General features: G+C 52.4%; 1 long non-coding RNA gene across 1 annotated transcript; it reads right to left on the bottom strand.

The window, feature by feature from the left end:
• Positions 1-1,757: 1,757 nt before the first annotated feature.
• LOC121233068 lies at positions 1,758-17,944 on the bottom strand. Its single transcript, XR_005931852.1, has 3 exons — positions 17,859-17,944; positions 4,124-4,129; positions 1,758-1,768 (listed from the first exon to the last, which is right to left on the bottom strand). It is a non-coding gene; the product is annotated as an uncharacterized LOC121233068 (long non-coding RNA).
• Between the last annotated feature and the right edge of the window lie 1,303 nt (positions 17,945-19,247).

Below are 19,247 nucleotides of genomic sequence, written 5' to 3' on the forward strand. Positions count from 1 at the left end.
CACCTGGGGTTCTCACCATCTAAAGGGGCCTAAGATGATCTGCATGGTTCTCTCCTTATAGTGTTAACGATGATGAACATAATTTTAAAATGCAGCTCACTGTGTCCGAGTTCCTTTCTTACTGCGGTCATACCAGACCAGCGCCTCCTCGAGAAAAAAAAATCACTCTCTCAGCACCCTTGGATGCAGCCCCTATGGTTCCCATGGACTGGTAAGGGTGTAGTTTGCTTGAGTAACCCGCAGCTTGATCCCCATGCACTGCTGGTTGTTCTCATCCAGAGTCCTGCCTCACAGCTCAAAGGCCTGGGAGACCTTGCTGGTATTAACCGAGGCTGTGACGTAGAGTACCTCAGATCTATCTAGAGCTACTCTTCCTCATTTCAGCAGTGGTCCTACCTTATCTCTTTTTCTCCTGTAACAGTTCCTGAAGTACCAAAAGTTCATCTTGGTGCCCCTTGAAACCCTTTTTGAGCTTCCACCGAGTTTTGACATGGACCATTGCTGTGCTTGGAGGATGATGTCCTTGAAGACAAGATGTATCCAGGCACACTCTGAAAATTCTTGGTCTTTTCATTGACTGGACCATCAAGGGAGTGAGTAAAAACCCCTGTGTGACATGCTTCCTGTTCATGGAATGCCTGCAGCTCTTGGGTGGAGAAGGAGCAGACCTTGCCTCATGATGGCATCTGACGTCTGATGCCTCTGACTGATGGCTTTAGTGTATGGCAAACAGGCACCAAATCGCACTCTCTGTGATGCCGTCTGGGACGTCCTATGACGCACCCACCCTGAATGGGAATTGCTTTCCTGCAGCTCCTGTGAGGTCCCTGCCAGCCTTGGCATCTCGTGTAGCTCTGTGGCCCTGGATTTGGACATGAAACAGAGTACCTGCCCTGAATTCTGTTAGGCAGTGTGGGGACGAACCTGGGACACATGCCATATACAGTCAGTGGTAGGTATAGTAAATTCAGCTGATGGAAAAGAGGAGAGACCCAGCTCTCGCTATGGTACATGACTGCAGTGTTCATACGAATACCTGTGTCAAGTGCCATGAAGATAAGGAGTAGGAAAAGGTTCTTTTGGCCTTTAGTTGGGCATAAGCTGCCATGTCACTTGGCCAAAGGAATTTCCCACCAGGCTCATGCATGATTCCCAAGATGTTGCCCTGTCTCTATGAACTTCTCCGTTACAGGTTGCTGTTACCTACATGTATCTTGGACCACCTCTGGCAGTTCAAATGTCACCAGGGATTTGCATCTGAACACCTGACTCCTGCCTTTGCTCTCCCTTAATTCAGATGGGAGCTGAGACAAGGAGCTCACATGCAGGTGTCTATTTTGCTCACACCGTGAACTGAGGCAAGAGGAATCCCACCTCCTGTGGCTTTGTGGTGTGCATGGGAGGGCAGCTGAGCCTCCTTCAAATGCCATGAGGTAGAAAGGCAGGGATGATTTGCCTCCATTGAACCCATGGATCCCTTCCCTCAGCAGGGGTAAAGGAGATCCCTGCTGCCTCTCTCTCTGGGGATCCTGTTCTAACAATATGACCAAAAACTGGCATGTAGATGTAAGCTTTGTCTCCGAGAGGAGAATTTTATTTCAGGAAAGAAGTGTCTCTCCCTAGCTGAGGGAAGCAACATCAGTGATTGCTTCAGCCTGTTTTCCCAGCAGGTTCCCCTGAGCCCCAGGGACACCATGGAGGGAGCCCAGAGGGGGCAGAGAAAGTGCTGCCTTGGGCTGGTCCTCTGCTGCTGAGCTGGGCTGGGCTCCTGGGGTGGAGGGAGCTCCTGGCAAGCAGGCAGCATTTCAGAGAGACAGCTCTGCCCAGGAGCAGCTCCTCTGCAAAGCGCAGCAGGGCTGAGGGCACTGCCTGCAGGCAACCGAGGGGAGAGGAGTGAGGCAGAGAGGAGAGGTTAAGGCAGTCTGGGGTGGGAGAACAGAGAAGAGCTGACCTGGAGAAAAATCTTCACAGCCCTTCACAGGGTAAGTCTCTGGCTGCAGGGCAATTCCTGGAATGACCTCCTAAAGCTGGCACATCCCACAGCCTATGCGGATCTGTCAGGAGGACTCTCACAGTTTGTGCAGTGCTAGAGAAAAAGGAAGCGCTTTGGAAGCAGAGGTTCCCTGCTTGCACCCTCAGAGGGGACAGGGCATGTCAGCTTGCCTTCACCCGGGGATGGCTGCGGAGTGTGAAGCTGGGTGTGCAGCCAGGGGTGCCCAGGGCTGTCCTGCTGAGCAGGGTCCCTGCACCCCAGGGGGCTGTGTGCTGGGGCAGGGGCTCTGCCGCTGGTCAGGGTAAGTACTCAGCCTGCCTGGGGAGCTCCAACAGCAAGAGTGGGGAGAAGCTGTGGGTGGAAGAAGCAACTCGCAGCAGGGCAGGGTCCTTCTGCCTGACAAGAGGGTGCTGTGTGGGTCAGGGCTGCTCACAGCTCCAGATCAGCCCCGGGGCATTTCGAGGCACTTTTCAAAAGAAGAAGGGAGCTCAAAGCAGGGATTGCTATAAAAGCTAAGAAGCTTTCCATGAGCCTTGTGTTTTCAGTGTTCCTACGCTACTTGGGCGAAGGTTTCGGAGAGAAATGGAAAAGGAGCTGTCATGCTTGGAACAGCTACCTGAGACTCGGGAGCTGTAACTCTGAGGGAATCAGTCAAGTCTGATATGTGAGCCGCCTGAAGTAGAGCACAGGGACTGAGGAACACCTGCCCTGGCTTGGATGGTGCCTGGGAGGTGGCATGCACAGCTGGGGAAGTGGTAACTCTTTCCTGATTCCCTGCCGGCCCTCTCCCTTTGCCTCTCTGAGACCAGACCATCACCTTGCTTTTTTCCTTGGTTCTCGCCACTTGTCTGTTGGTAACTGTTACCATTGTTTTCTGCTGTCAGGCTACTCTGGGGAATGGGGAGCTTTCAGCTGCAGAGGTCACACACTGATCTTGTGGGTCCTCCCATGCAGCTGTGTCCATGGGAACAAGCTTACAGGTGTCCAAGCTTCTCCTCCAAGCTTGGGGCTGTGGGGCAATGCAGCCTGGGTAATTCCTAGGGAAATGAAGCTGACTCTCCCTTCCTGAGATACCATCATCAGGACACTTGCTACCTTCCTTGGGGTGACCCTTCCAAGCTGTGAGCTGTCCCTCCAGGATGCAGATCTGTCCCATAGCATCTTCGGTGTTTCTGAATTCCCCATGGAGAAGCACAGAGACACCATGACTGAGGAAATGCTGTTGGGTGTGACATGAACCATGTGTGTCCTTGGCAAAGAGTGTGGGTGCAGAGACCTTGAGAATAGGGGGAGACCACTTGGTGCTGGGCAGTGGGTTCTTTCTGCTCTCAGTAGTGCCTGGAGTCTTTTCAGGTAACACGGGGTGTGATTACCATCCATCTCAGAAAGGTGAAGCCTCAGGGTAGCTGGCAACAAGACAGAGTGACAGAGCCAGCCCCCTCTCTCTGCACTAAGCCACAGGCAATCCTCCTGACTTGCCTGGCTCATGCTGTTCTCCCAGACTGCAGCAGAAATGCTGAAGGCTTCCGAGATCTAAAAAACTCCCCAGGGGCGATATAGGCAGCTGTAAAAAACCCTAGAACTCTAAAACTATTTTTACCTTCCTGGGTCCTTATCATGGGAGTGCAGGTGCTGACAACCCCTTCTGCGTTAGGAGTGGATTCAGCTGACAAAGTCAAACACCAGACTGGCCCCTGCCTGCACCGATCCCATGAACCCACTGCTGCAGAGCAGGGCTGACTTCTCAAGAGCCCATGGGCAGAGGCCCTGCTCTTCATTGCACGCTCGGCCAGCACCAAGCAGGGCTCCAGCCACAGGCCTGAAGGAAGGTCTCCTAAGAAAAGTAAAAGGGTCTGCCTGTGTGAGAGTGGGAGGGTCTATGGGAAATGGCTTTGATATTGCTCAGAGAATAATGCCCTGACTCTTCCTGTCTTTCTCCTAGCTTTAAAGCATCCACATGCCCAGAGGCAGCAAATGTCAACAGGCAGCTCCATCAGCTGCAGTTCCTCCTCCTGGCGTTTGCAGACACGCGGAGCTGCAAGCTCTTGGCACTTCTGGCTCTTCCTGGGCATCTTACCTGGCTGCCCTCCTGGCCAACGGCCTCATCAATCAACCGCCGTAGCCTGTGACCACCACCTCCACACCCCCATGTACTTCTTCCTCCTCAACCTCTCCCTCCTCGACCTGGGCTCCATCTCCACCACTGCCCCAAAGCCATGGCCAACTCCCTCTGGGACAACCAGGGCCCATCTCCTACCCAGGATGTGCTGCCAGGCATTTCTGTTTCTCTTTTTGGATCTCAGCAGAGTATTTTCTTCTCACTGTCATGGCCTACGACCGCTACGTTGCCATCTGGCAAACCCCTGCACTACGGGACACTCCTGGGCAGCAGAGCTTGTGTCACATGGCAGCAGCTGCCTGGGGCAGTGGGTTTCCTCATTGCTGTGCTGCACACTGCCAGTACATTTTCAGTACCCCTCTGCCAAGGCAATGCTGTGGACCAGTTCTTCTGTGAAATCCCCCAGATCCTCAAGCTCTCCTGCTCAGATGCCTACCTCAGGGAAGTTGGGGTACTTGTAGTTTCTTTCTTTTTAGCTGTTGTGGGTTTTGTTTTCATTGTGCTGTCCTATGGGCAGATCTTCAGGGCTGTGCTGAGGGTCCCCTCTGAGCAGGGACACACAAAGCCTTTTCCACCTGCCTCCCTCACCTGGCTGTGGTCTCCTTGTTTATAAGCACTGGCACTTTTGCCTACCTGAAGCCCCCCTCCATCTCCTCCCCATCCCTGGACCTGCTGGTGGCAGTTCTGTACTCGTGGTGCCTCCAGCCTTGAACCCCCTCATCTACAGCATGAGAAACCATGAGATCAAGGATGCCCTGAGAAAACTAATCACTGGATGCTTTTCAGTAGGAATAAACTGCCTCTTGTCTTCTGCATAGTACTTATATCTTTGCAGACCAAACCTGTCTTTTGCTGGTCTTTTTATGGCTGATTTTTGGGGTGTGAGTCTGATTTTTATTTCTTCTATGGTCACTTTTCTTTTACTATCTGAAAGTTTCCACAAAGAAATGTCTGTCTTTCTCTGGTTTCTAATTCACAGTCCTATCCACATTTTGTGTCCTGGAGGCTGTGCAATAGGAGCTATGCCCTCTGTGTGTTTAAACCAAAATAAAGGGCCCTGCAGTGACTTGTTCTTCTGAGATCCTTCTCCAAGACCTTCTCTGCAGCTGCAGGGAGCAGTGCCTGTGTGCAGAGGGGAAGAAGAAAAGAGTCCCGGCACAGCAGGCACTGCCAGGGAGCACCAGCGCTTGGTCTTTCCTGAGCTGCTCTCTTCCCACTGCCATGCTTCCTTCTGAACCCTTTGGTTGGTGGAAGGCCTGAGTGCTCTTCAAGCATGGTTACAGTCCTGCTGTGTGGCAGGCCTGTGGGCAGCAGGCAGGCTTTGTGTGACAGAGCTGGCCTCCATTGCAGCATTCCCATCATACAAGGGGATCTCCCCATGCCTTGTGCCACAGATGCCCCCAGCTCTGGGCTCACACCCTCTCCGCCCCCGAGGAGCTGGCTGTGGCCCTTCAGAGGGTCTGGGGCTGTGGGGTGAGTGCCAGAGCTCTGCCGCACCCTGTGGGGGCACTGGTGTGGGGCCATGCCAGACTGGGCTGTGCTGGGGAGAGGGCACGGGAACGTGACAGAAGGTCAGGGAAGTGGGAAGAGTTAGGGGGAGCTGGTCTGGGCTGGAAAAGCGCCCAGGATAGAAACAATATCAGTGTGTAGTTTGTAGGTTGTGACCATGCAGGGCAAGGACTGACACCGGGGGTTGTGGTGCAGAGGCAGGGCTTGCGGCAAGCATGGAAGACATGCAGGTGCAGAGCACAGAAGAGGCCGTCGGTGCCTTGCGGTGTGGTCAGACAGGGAAGGTTGGCTCGGGGTCTTCATCACTCCCAACATCTCTTTTTTGACCATGTCCAGCACTTGCCAGTTATTCCAGGTTTACAGGTAAGTTTGGCTGTGAGGCCACCTCCACCCCTGGTGGCCCAAGGGCTGGTGTGGGGGAACGGACAGCCCTGCCCAGCCTCGCTCCTTCCCCAGACCCTGGCAGACCCTGGCGCAGAGCTGTCTGCAAAGCTCCACATGGGACAAGGCTGGGGCAGGGCAGGGGTCGGGCGCTGGGGCAGCTGCAAAAATAGGAGGGTCATAAATCACAAATGGGGGAAGCTTTCCCACCCCGACTCTCCCCTTTCCCGTGCTGTGCCTGCAGAGTGGGGCTGGGACCGTGTATGGCAGTGGGGCTGGGCCAGCACAGGGACAGGGCGCTGACAGGGGCCATGAAGCAGCTGCCAGGAGGTGCCATCATGGACGCTTGTTCTCAGAATTGCATACCAGAGGCTCATCACTGAGAACTCATAGCTATTTTCTCAAGTAGCAAGAAAATTAAAAAGCTCTAGTTCATCATCGAGAATACTAAGGAGTTCCCTTTCAGCGCTTTCCTGTTACTGCTAGTAGTGATAGTTCCACTAATTCCAAAAGGTCCTTGAGAGCTTCTGTATTTTCCCCTGGCTCCAAACCTCAGGCTGCTCAGACACGGAAAGTGCTACCTCAAACCTCTGCAAACCAAATCTCTCCCACCTGCTCTCATCCACACTTTTATCCTGGAACACTTCTAACCATCATGTCAGCACACTACTTGGTCTTTTTTATCTGGGTGAAGTCAGGGTGCTCCCTCGTAAAGCCTTCCCTACCAAAGTCTTTTCTACCTGCTGATCCTGCTTGTATCCCCTCACACAACGTACAGCTCCAACTTCCTTCTGCAGAGCTCCATGGGATGGACAGTTTTCCTGTTTCTTTCACGAGAAAAGGTGACAAACAGGAAAGACTCCTTGCCAGGAAGCCGCAGCCTTGGGTGTTGCTCACTTGGTTCTTCCTGGCACTTCATTCAGCCTCTGTTTTTCTGTATTAGGTGTTTTTCTGTAGCTACTCTTTCTGCAGAGATCTTAAAAAGACAATGATTTCATAAAAGATGGTCATAAAGGCCCTGTTGTAGACAACTATGTTTGCCATGAGCTCTGGAGGGAGTCAGGAAGATCGTTAATAAGCACCAGGAATATGCAGGAATCTCAAGGCCTCTTCTGAAGAGCGAGCAGCTCTGAGCAGCACTCATTGATTGGCCTTGTGTAGGGCTCAGAGAGAGGGTCGAGGGATGTCAACGAGAAACAAGGAAGTGGCCGATGGCTTTAGCAAATCCTGAAACTCTATCTGAGCCCAGAAATGGAAAGCAGTGGATGTCTGTGGATGGGGAAGAGGAGGAGGTGTGTCCTTGGGAAGCTGTCAGGAAGGAAGACCCCTCTTCTGCAAGTCAGGGATGAAAGAGATTTTTTTTCCATGCTGTGTGCATGCCTAGGAGATGGAGAATGCCTGCTGATTCATGGGTGCTGACACTTCAGAGAGGTGCCCGGCAGCACTGATTTTCCTGAAAGGGTATCACAGGACCACAAAACTACAGTAGAGTTGAGGTTTGAAGGGACAGGACTGGACCCAGTATTGACCCCTGCAGTGCACCACTGGTGACCGGCCTCCAGGGAGACCTCGTGCCACTGACCACCATTGTGGGCCGGCCACTCAGCCAGTTTTCAATCCACCTCACTGTCTGTTCATCCAGCCTGTGCTTCAGCAGCTTCTCTACGAGGATTTTATGGGAGACAGTGTCAAAAGCCTTACTCATCTACCAAGGCAGCCATTGCATTGGAGAAGTTTATCAGGTTATCAGATAGGAATGGCATTTCCTTTCATCAGCTGTGCTCTGGCCTCTGTGGTGTATCGGTTGGGGTCTGGCACTTGGAGGGCCACGATGTTATGCCATTGTATAGCCCATAAAGATTTGGCCACCTCAAAAAAGGGATGATAGGTGGGAAGTGCTACCAGTTTTGGACATTGCTTGATAGCAAAGAAATAATGTCTAGTGTGAGAGGTGATCGCTCTCATCCCACCCTTCACCTACAAGGGAGGTACCTGTAATTTACCAAGCAGCGAATGAAAACCAAGTGTGTCTAGATGATGTAGAGTCTGCTTGAAGACGTTCCTGTAACCCAGATATGTTGGGGTTGGTTGGTGCAGATTTGGCTCTTCAGAAGGGAGCATTTCCTTCCCTTTGTCTCTTTGCTTCTCTTGTGAGTTGAGGGAGCTCGTGACTTCAGTGTGTGACACGCTGTCTGCAAAAGAGCGAGTATGGACAAACAAACAAAGTCAAGGACAGGGAACTTTTGGGGAGGTCCTGGCATCTGTGACTAAACCAAAAATGTGTTTTCTGTTGGCCTAAGGTTATCCACTGTAGGAAGCAGGTTTCAGTGGATGTAATGTGGACTTAATACCTAGCTGAGGAATGTCTTCTTTTTTACTGAACTATGCCTGCCTTTGTTTTTGCTTGTTGGCAATTAAGAAACACCCTTTGTGTCTGTGTGCCTCTCAGTCTCCAAGTAAAACAGCTGGGAATTGGTGCCAACAGGCTGAAACATGCAGCTACAGCCTTCGGTGGTGAAAGGTCAGATTGGAACAGGGCTGCTCCAAGTCCCAGGTGGCTGATGAGAGACATGGTAGGTTGGGGGTAGGGATGAAAACTGACCATAGGCTGTGGAACATGAAGGCTCTGGATTTTCATATCTATTTAGACTGCATTAGGAGATGCACAGGATCAATATCAATTAGAGACTGATAATATCAATTCAGGTATAAGCAGAAAAATAACGTTGAGAAAAATAAACCCTTTCTTTTTGGTGTTTAGTGTTCATATCACTTCCCGTTGATTACACTCCTGAAACTGCTAATTAACCACATCAGAATTGAAGAGTTAAAGGAAAATGATGCACAGCGACTGGACTTGTTAGGGTGTTTTGCATGTTAATGAGCCCTCTAGTGCTGACATCCTGAACTGCAGATCCTGAAAGATTGAAGAAGCCCCTAGAGACTTCAAAGTCAGCAGCAAGCCTCCAAGTTTCCGAGCGTGTTAGTGGGCTCCAGTGAGGGCCATCCCTGAAAAGGCCATGGAGGGAATGACCAGAAAAGGGACCGTCCCTGGGGGCTGGTGAAGCAGGAAATCAGAGGCACTGCTTAGAGGTAAAGCATGGGACAGGTTATGACAGCCTGCAGTAGAGATGGCCAAGTGCTCTGGCAAGGCTGAAAGGCAGAACAGGTCCAAGGGATTTGTCATCTTGGATTTGACAGTAGCTTCTGCCACTGAGGCCTACCAGGTAAAACTTGTTTTGAGGCTCTTGACTTGGTTTCTTCCTCACCCCTGCTTGGGGAAACCAGGATACACTGTACAGTTTTCCTACACTTGGCATTGCTCACCCTCACATCTTGCTGCCCCCAGGAAGAGCCCTGAGCCATGCATGAGGCACAGGATCTGCCTTCCCCGGGCCTGGGGATCAGGGCTTGGCCTTTCTGCTGCATAAAACAAACCAAATATTTTCTCAGCATTAGAGCCACCTTCACAGTGCTTTTGCCTACCTGCAATCACAGCCTCCAGTTATCTGCTCTAACGAGTCCCTGGGGAGGCTTTGTCAGTAATGGCCCTCAGTGGGGTCCATTAATGATTCAAGGTACTTTGCTTCTGACTTGGACTTCTTGAGAAGTTTCTTTCAGTCTGCTCTCAGTAGCTGAGGTCCATGGACTCAGCCTCAAACACACCATGGGGCTCATTAAAATACAGAAAGTTCTAACGAGCCTTGTTTCTTCCTGCAATTTTCTCCAAGTCTTCAAGACTTGTACAGCTAATTAGAAAAATTTCATAGTGTAGTTAAGGAGGAAGATTTCAAACTGCACCTATACCCATGGTTTTTTCTTTTAAAGAATAGTTTTTCTTACTTTTCAATTTAGAGAAGAGGTGATAGAAGCATTCTCCAAGTGATAATGATCCAGAGTGTCTCCTCAGGAGGTCTGGACAGCTAGGAAAAGCAGTCCCTTGAGCTCTGATACTGTATGGACAACCTTGCTCCTCACCTCTCAAACCTCACCACTTCTGACCTTGGCCACCTGGGGCTTACATCTCTGTTCCTTGCCTCAGACTTCTCCACTGATCTCTACAGCTGGAGGTTACAGCTCCATTGCATCATCTCCCCCCTGCTCTCCTTAGAGAACTGGCTGCACACAGGCCCAGAAGAATTTTTCCTGTTTGCAAGCAAAGCAAAGAAAATCATAATCAAGTTTCATAAACAACGTCACACTCCTCAACCATATGCAAAGTCCAGCTGCCCCTAATGAGGCTGCCTGTCTACAAGGGATAATCTTACGAGAAATGTTTCTCATGAATACGAAAAAGTTAGATACAAACACAATTAAAGAATTGGCTAAAGAGACTATTAGACTACTGGAAGACAGGCAAGCTTTTAACTCCCTGAAGCTCAAAGCAGCTGCATAGGGGAGAGGTATCTGAATGAACAAAGAGCAAGGGGAGAAGTGGAGCATAATGGAAAGGGCCTTTGCCTAGGCAGCCTGCATCTGAAAAGATGACTTTCAGCAAATGGTCATTGTGTCAGGACAGGTGTAAGTATACATGAAAGACTAGAGCAACTAAAATACACCGATAGGAACAGGCAGAATAGTGGTAACGCAAGTCATAGGGAAGACTGATATTTCTTTGGAATGTCCTCTGTAAAGGGTCAGTGGAAATTGGTAGGGGTTCTTGAGAGTGAAGGACAAACCAATGTTGCCCCAGTCTTCCTAAAGAGGCCAAAGATGCAACCCAGGGAACCACAGGCTGTACAGGTCACTTTGATGAGGAGCGTGCCATTGAATGACTCCCTCATGGGTGACATTTCCTGGGCACGTAAAAAAGGACAACATCAGGCATGGACTTCCCAGGGTAAATCATGCCTTTCCAACCTGATTTGCTGTCATGATGAAGGAAGCTGCATTTGTGCATGAGGGGAGCACTGGTGGATGTTGTTTACCTGCACTTCAGCAAGACTTTTGGCACAGTGCTCCCTCAATATTCTTCCTACTCAAGTTAGGACGTACGGTCTGGATGGATAGACAAAGAGATGGGCAAAACACCAGTTGGATGATGAGGCTGAGAGCGCAGTGGTGAAGGGGCCATACCCTACCTGGAGGCCAGTGGGACACATTGGCAGCATTGTGGGGCTGCACAGGGACTCTCCTGGGCGCTGTGCAGTTTAACACCTGTATCCATGACCTGGAGGAGGCAACTCTCACCACGTTTGTTGATGGCAGCTATATTGGGAGGACCATTCCTGTGCCTTGGGATGCCATTCAGGGGAACCTAAAAGGCAGAAGGACTGTCCTGTCAGGGGACTTTGTGAGATACAAGAAAGACAAAGGCCAGATCCCTGTGCCTGGGATAGACTAACACCTGCAGTGGCAGGGGAAGGGGGACTGCCTGGCCAGAGAGCACCTCTGAGGAAACAGCCCTGGTGGTGCTGGGGAACAGAAGGCAAAACACGATCCAGCAGTGATCCGCATGATCCAGGGCTACCTGGTAGCAGAGGTGGCCAGCAGTGTCCTGGAGTGTAGAAAGAAGAGCCTCACCAAAAGACGTGAGGGAAATATTGTCTCCCCTGCCCATCACTTGTCAAGCCACCTGTACACTACTGTGTCCATTTTTGGGACCCTGGTTCAAGTGTCCATGGGTCTGGCTGGGGTGGGTTCACTTCCTTCGTAGCAGCCCCTATGGTGTTCTGTTTTGCATTGGTGCCTTAAAACAGTGTTGATAACACACCAGCATTTTAGTTGTTGCTGAATAGTGTTTGCACAGCAGTCAAGGCCGCCTCTGTTTCTCACTCTGCTGCCTCCCAGAGGTAGGCTGGGGATGGGCGAGAAGTTGGGGGGGCAATGGGACACAGCCAGGCCGCTGACCCCATCTGACCAAAGGGATATTCCATACCATATGACGTCATGCTCAGCAATAAAAGCTCGGCAGAGGATGAAGAAGGTGTGGAGTTTCCTGTCAGTCAAGGTGTCTGTTGAAGGGAGACTGGCTGGGTGTCGTCTGCTTGTGGGGAGGTGGTAAGTGATTGCCTTTGCCATTGCCTGTGGGTTGGGTTTATATTTGTTTTAATCTTTTTCATTCACCTATTATCTGTATTTATCCCAACCCACAAGCTGCCCAACAAGCTCCATGCAGCAGCATGGGTAGAGACCTGGCCAGGCTAAGGAGTGCCTCTGAGGAGAAGGGCCTGGGCAGCAGGATGATGCCATATGAGCCAGTGGGCCTCCCATTTCAAAGGGAGAGGGGAGAAACTGGAGAAGGTGCTGGAGGAGGTCTGCCAAGGTGGAGTGAGGAGCTTAAGGCACTAGCTGTGAGGAGAGTCTGAGGGAACTGGGCCTCTCCAGCCTGCTGAAGGAGGCCTGGGGCCACCTAAGAAGAGCCTACAGCTACCTGGAGAGATGTGGAGCCAAGCTGTCTTCTGCAAGTGGCCAATGATATGTACAGGAGGCAAGCAGCCACAACTTGCCTCTTGGGAGCTTTAGGCTGAGCCTTAGGAAAAATAAAATGGACTAGGAGGAGTGTGTTGTGATCTCCACCTTTGGAGCTCTTCTTTGCTCCTTCAAAGTCACAGCCAGCCTGGAGGCTGGACTAGACAATCCCCAACAGTCTCTCTGCCCACCAAGCCCTTCCAGGAGCCTGTGCCTTGGCACACGCTGTACAAGAAGAGATCGAGTTGGAGGCTGAGGGGTCCTCTACATCATACGCTCATCAGACAATTTCAGGGTGGAAGGGAGCTCAGGATGGTCTAGTAGTCCAATGACCCAGCTCCAAGCAGGGCCAGCTCTGAGGTCAGGCCAGGTTGCTCAGTAAATGTCAGCAGCCACAGAGAGAGTTGACACATGAACCTAGGCATCTAGGCCACCCTTACAGCAATGGAGACTGAGGCATTTGACCAGCTCCCTGAAGCACATTATGGGTATGCCCACGCCTCCTGAGACATTCCTGGGAACATCCACCTTCTTGTCCACAGGAGTGGGTTCCTTATGCAAGTTTCCTGGCATATCTGCAGGACCCAATGGGGTGCTTTAGGCTGCAAACAGAACTGAAAGAAAGCCCTAGTGACTGGGGTCCTATCAGCTTACTTGCTACAAGAGAGGGAGATGGAGGGATCTCAGAGCTTCCAGGTTCCTGCTGAAGATTTAAGGCCTCTGAGATTAGCACAGAAGATAACAGTTTTGAACTGGCATAGCCTTTAGATCATCTCACATGTGATGGCTCTGCTCCCCCATTTCATCATTGGCACCTGGAAACCACCCTGCTTTTCCTTCCTCTCCTCCCAAAACCTGACCAAGTGATGACAGGAAGAAAGGAAGCAGAAAGGCCCGAGGCCTCCATGAATCAGCTGGGGTCTGGCACTTGGAGCGCCACAGAGTCCTTCCATTGTGCATCGCATAAAGAATCAAGCTGGGAAGTGAGCCTGCAAGTCCGAATCAACAAGGTCCATGGACAGGCAAGGCTGTGTCTATGGCTGTGTCTGGAGACCAGTAGCCCTACAGCAAGGATCAAGCTGGGGCTGAAACTCAGGCCTAGGCTTCAATGGTCTCCTGGGCCCATGGACAGAGGTGTGGGTGGAGGCCGCAGGTGATGCTGCTCAGTGCCCTGACACTGCCATCTTAGACCCCACCTGCCAGTTCCCTCAATCGGCCAAATTCTCATTCCCTGATGTGCAGGGTCTGCTCTCTGCTACTCTCCTTCTTCCCATCTCTGGGGATCTGGGAGACTCCAATGTCATGGTCACTATGGCCAAGTCTGACACCAGTCTTCACATCCCTGAGCAGCTCTTCCTCTTCTGGGAGTTCCAGGTCCAGGTGAGCATCCCACTGGATGGCCTTTTTTTTATTCAGAAGCTGACCCACACAGCTCCCACCTAACCTGTTGTGTGTCCCATAGAGAACATCCATATATCTGAGCTGCCCTGACATCACACAAGGCATCCTGCACTTCTCGTCTTCCCTGTCATCAGTGTCTCCTAAGGACGGTGCATCTCCATTGACCACAAAAGCTGTGGGAGCTGTCCTTCTGCATCTCAGCTCTTATTCCACTCATGTCACAGCTCTGGGATGGCACACAGGCCTCCTGCTGCCTGTGCTCCAGGCTGTGGCCTTTGGTGTGCACTTGGGCTGCAGCACCTCAGATGTGGCACCAAGGCCACGGGCAGATTTGTCACATGGAAACCTAGTACTAAAAGACTGGACTCCTTGCTTGGAAAGGCTTCACAGCCTATGCATGCTGGAGTGGAAGCTAGGTGACAACATCCTGATGAATGAGGTTCTCACAGTGAGAGCAAAAGCTGCAGTCCCCAAGGCCAGAGAGAAAGAGGCCTGGGCTGTGCAGCCCTGGCAGGAGAGGGCTTTGCTGTCCCAGGTGACTCTGCAGCACTGTGGGACCTGTGCCAGAGGTGAAGCTCATCTTCAAGAAGGACAAGTCCCTGGGGAGGACAGCCTGTGATCCAACCCCACTGTGGACGTCATGCTGGGGGTCGACCAGCTAGAGAGCAGCTGCACAGAGAAGGACCTTGAGGTCCCAGAGGACAAGGAGCTGAGCATGAGCGAGCAATGCACCTTCATGGCAAAGGCCAACAGCCTCCTGGGCTGCATGAGGAGAAGCATTGCTGGCAGATGGAGGAAGGTGTTCCTTCCCCTCTACTCAGCACTGCTGAGGCCCACAGCTGGAGTGCTGTGTCAAGTGCTGCGCTGCCCAGTGCATCATACTTGTTGACCTACTCAAGCAAGTGCAGCAAAGGGCCACAAAGCTGGTTTAAGGGACTGGAGCATCTTTCCTAGGAGGAAAGGCTGAGAGATGTGGGATTGTTCAGCCTGGAGAAGAAAAGGCTGAGGGGCATCCCATTAATGTATAAAATTCCATCTGAACCCCAGAAGAAAGTGTTTGACTGTGAGAGTGGTTAAACACTGGAACAGGCTTCCCGGAGAGGTTGTGGAGTCCCCATCCATGGGGGTACTCCATACCCACTTAGATAAGGTGCTGAGCAACATACTCTAGCTGACCCTTCCACAGCTGAGGAGGTTGAACTGGTCCCTTCCAGTCTTAAACATGTCTCTGATTCTGTGAGTATAGAGGAGAAAGGTAAGACAGAAAGAAATGAATGGAACAGTAGTAGGGACAGCAGGTGTACCCCGGGGTACCAGCAGGGGTACCGCTACTACCCTGGAGTACCAGTAGGGGTACCGGTAGTACCCCGAGCGTCTGGAAGGGACGCCAGGCCTACCCCTGACAGTCAGGTAGGGAGGCCTGGTCTACCCTGTCTGCGCGTAGGTAGGGACGCCAGGCCTACCTGGAGCGTCAGGTAGGGGTAGCAGGCCTACCCCAGAGTGTGGGTAGTTAGGGTCTGGCGGCCGGAAGATGTCGCGCTGTACGGAAAGATAGGGCCCCTCTCCAGGTAGCCAATGGCGCTTAGTGTATGAGGTAAGCGGACGGAAGTGACGTCATAAACCCAAGCTATATAATGCCGTGTCACTCACAAATAAATGCCATTTGCCGTCCACCACATTGGTGTCCGTGAGCTGATGGCCTGAGTGGCCTGGGGTTGGTCACCGTGCCGTTCCTGAACCAGGTCGCCACGCCAACGAAGGCAACACCAGAGGGTCAGGTAGGAGGGCGGGTCTACCCCGCGCACCCATTGTGATGCCAGGTGTACCCCAGAGTACAAGTAGGGTACCGGTACTGCCCTGGAGTGTCCGGAAGGGACACCAGACCGAGCCTGGTGCTTCAGGTAGGGAGGCCAGGTCTAGCCTGGAGCACCAGCAGGGAGAGCAGTTGTACCCCGGGGTACCATCAGGGGTACCGCTACTACCCTGGAGTACCAATAGGGGTAACGGTACTACCCGGGAGGATGATGTCAGGACGCCAGGTCTACCCCACCCCCATGGTTAGGGAGGCCAGGTCTACACCAACGGTGCCAGCAGGGAGGCCTGGAGTACCCCACAAGCACCGGTAGGGAGGCCAGGTCTACCCCGACCTTGCGGGCAGCGAGGCCATGTCTACCTCGCCAGTGCCGGTAGAGTGGCCAGGTCTACCCCGGAGCATCAGGTAGGGATACGAGGCCTACCCGAGATGGTCAGGTAGGGAGGGCAAGTCTACCGCCGGGTGACAGCAGGGACAGCAGTTGTACCCCGGAGTACCAGTAGGGGTATTGGTACTACTCCCAAGTACCCACGGGGGGGGGGGGGGTGGGTGTTACCGGTGCTACCCCAGAGTACTAGTGGGGGTATCTTTACTACCCTGCAGTACCAGTAAGTGTACTGGTAGTACCCCGGAGGATCAGATAGGGGACGCCAGGTCTACTCCACACACATGGTTAGGGAGGCCAGGTCAACAACGTGTTTGCCGGTAGGGAGGCCTGGTCTAGACCGAAACACCAGTAGGGACAGCAAGTGTACCCTGGGGTACCAGGGGGTACCGCTACTACCCTGGAGTACCAGTAGGGGTACCGGTACTACCCCAGAGGGTCTGGAAGGGACGCCAGGCCTACCCCCGATGGTGAGGTAGGCAGGCCTGGTCTACCCCGTCCATGCGGGTGGGGACGCCAGGCCTTCCTGGAACATCAGGTAGGGGTAGCAGGCCGAAGCCAGAGGGTCAGGTAGGGAGCGGGTCTACCCCCGCGCACCCATTGTGACGCCAGGTGTACCCCGGGTTACCAGTAGGGGTACCGGTACTACCCCGGAGCATCAGGTAGGGACGCTGGGCTGAGCCCGGCGCTTCAGGTAGGGCAGCCAGGTGTAGACCGGAGCACCAGTAGGAACAGCAGGTGTACCCCGGGGTACCATCAGGGGTACCGCTACTACCCTGGAGTACCAATTGGGGTAACGGTATTACCCGGGAGGATGAGGTCGGGACGCCAGGTCTACCCCACCCCCGTGTTTAGGGAGGCCAGGTCTAACCCGCAAGCACCGGTAGGGAGGCCATGTCTACCCCGACCTTGCGGGCAGGGAGGCCAGGTCTACCCCACCGGCGCCAGCAGGGAGGCCAGGTCTACCACGCCGCGCTGGTAGGGAGGCCAGGTAACCCCGGAGCATCAGGTAGGGACACAAGGCCTACCCCAGAGGGTCAGGTAGGGAGGGTGGGTCTACCGCCGGCGCAAGCAGGGACAGCAGTTGTACCCCGGAGTACCAGTAGGGGTATCGGTACCCCCAAGTACCCGGGGGAGGGTTATCGGTGCTACCCCGGAGTACTAGTGGGGGTATCGGTACTGCCCTGGAGTACCAGTAAGGGTACCTGTAGTACCCCGGAGGATCAGGTAGGGGGCGCCAGGTCTACCCCACCCCCATGGTTGGGGAGGCCATGTCAATCCGGTGCTTGCTGGTAGGGAGGCCATGTCTACCCCGCAAGCACCGGGAGGGAGGCCAGGTCTGTAATAAATGGGTTAACTTTGTTCATAAAATCTCACGTGGGGGTAGGGACATTACCGCCCCACTTTGTACTCTGGCTCCATAAGTCCATGCTTGAATGGAAAGCCCTTCTATTTTTGTCCTAGTTTTAATCCAGGGAACGGGTATTACAACGCACCTAACCAATATTATTGTACTTTTTGGAACTGTGTTACAATTGCAGAATATTACTGCTAACCTTAACTTTTAGTCCAGGTGTTTTAAATAAAGTTATAGCCCTTGTTCAAAGCAAGATAGAATCAATCGAAGTAATGATAATAAGACTACAATATAACAACTTGGATCTTGCATACCAATCGGGAAGGAGGAGGAGACATATTGAGATTTAACAGATGCCCCGTGCAAATAACAAAGCTTGCTTAAATGTTGCGTAAAGATCACGGGAAAAGAACAACAGCTATAACTTACTAGATAAGGAGGGAAAGACAACAGCTGCAATTTACCAGATAAGGGGATTAATTCTGCCACGATTGTACTTCTCCACATCAAAGGACATTCTACATCAAAAGACACTCATCCTTGAGAAGATCGACCGAATCTGCCTGCACGAGTGAGAAGAGAAGAAGCAGGACAAGGCGGAGACTTACAAGAAAGGGGTGCATAAACTGTATATAAGGAATGTAACTATAGCATAAAGTGCGAGCCGTTGGTAGAGCGCAGACTCCCCGGCCGCCCAGCGTGTTTTGCTCTCTTATCGCTTGCTAATATAATTCAATTTTTATTTAATACAAATTGGCTCCTCCAATTTGTCACGAGCCTCTATAACAAACTTGGTGCCGTGACTCGGATCCAGGTTCTCTGGTGCGGACCCTCGCAAGCAGGGAGACACCCTATCCCCGGATAGCCCCGTCTTGAGGAGGTGCCGCCGCCACACCCTGGACCCACGAACCCCTTTAAATTACGATAATTGAGCAAAAGAACCTGCAGGACCCTTAAATTTTGTGCACGAAGACCAAACGAAGACCTCAGGAGCAGGTGAGTATGTAAATTGTGAGCCGTTTGGTTGGGGTGGTTATCCCGAGGTGAGAGTGTGTGAGAGGTCTCTCTGAGATCACGCGAGTGCGGACCCTCCAGTAGTGCAGTTCTCGTAGCCCGCGAGGGAGCCAGTCACGACCGAGGGGATGTGAGTGTGTGTGTGGATAAGGGCACCTCGGAAGATGGGACAGAGGAAAAGCAAGCCCTCTGGACCCATTGGGACGGGGAAGAAAGATAAGTTACCAGACATACCCCCAGATAGTCCCTTAGGCCTGATGATAAGGCATTGGGACAGTTCTCCAAAGAAAAAGGATAAGTCTAAGGAAAAGATGATTAATTTGTATTGAGATTTGGGGTGGGAAACCTCTCAGCAATCTCACGTACTGGCCCATGTTCGGGTCCTCTGAGGATTGGGTTGTGTCAACAATTAAATATATGGGTAAACAATAAAAGACCACCAGCCAGCCCAGAGGAGAGTGAATATGCTGCCTTATGGATTCCCCAATCCTGGGAGCCGTCATTCCTCTTTGCCTTAAGGGAAAACAGACGAGATAAACCTCGAAAAGAGGATAAGGCCCCCTTTGGCCCCTCCCTATGCCCCTCAGGCCCCTCTGCCTCAGGACCCACCCCAAGGCCAGGAAAATAGCCCAGGCCCAGGAAGGATCAGATTTGGAACTGATTCCCTGACCCCGGACCCCCTCCCAGAAGGTCTGCACGTAATAGAATAAGGCGAGGAGAGGAAAGATTGTTTCCTCTTCGGGAAATGTTAGTGCCTGGGGGGGATGCACAGGGGACCGGGAGGGGGGGTATGTGGCAGTTCCCCTTAATACAGGGGATGTAAGGGAATTTAAGAAGGAAATGGGGGTTTGTTAGATGATCCCT

The sequence above is a fragment of the Aquila chrysaetos genome (genome assembly GCF_900496995.4).
Source record: "Aquila chrysaetos chrysaetos chromosome W unlocalized genomic scaffold, bAquChr1.4 W_unloc_6, whole genome shotgun sequence".
Taxonomy (NCBI): Eukaryota; Metazoa; Chordata; class Aves; order Accipitriformes; family Accipitridae; genus Aquila; species Aquila chrysaetos.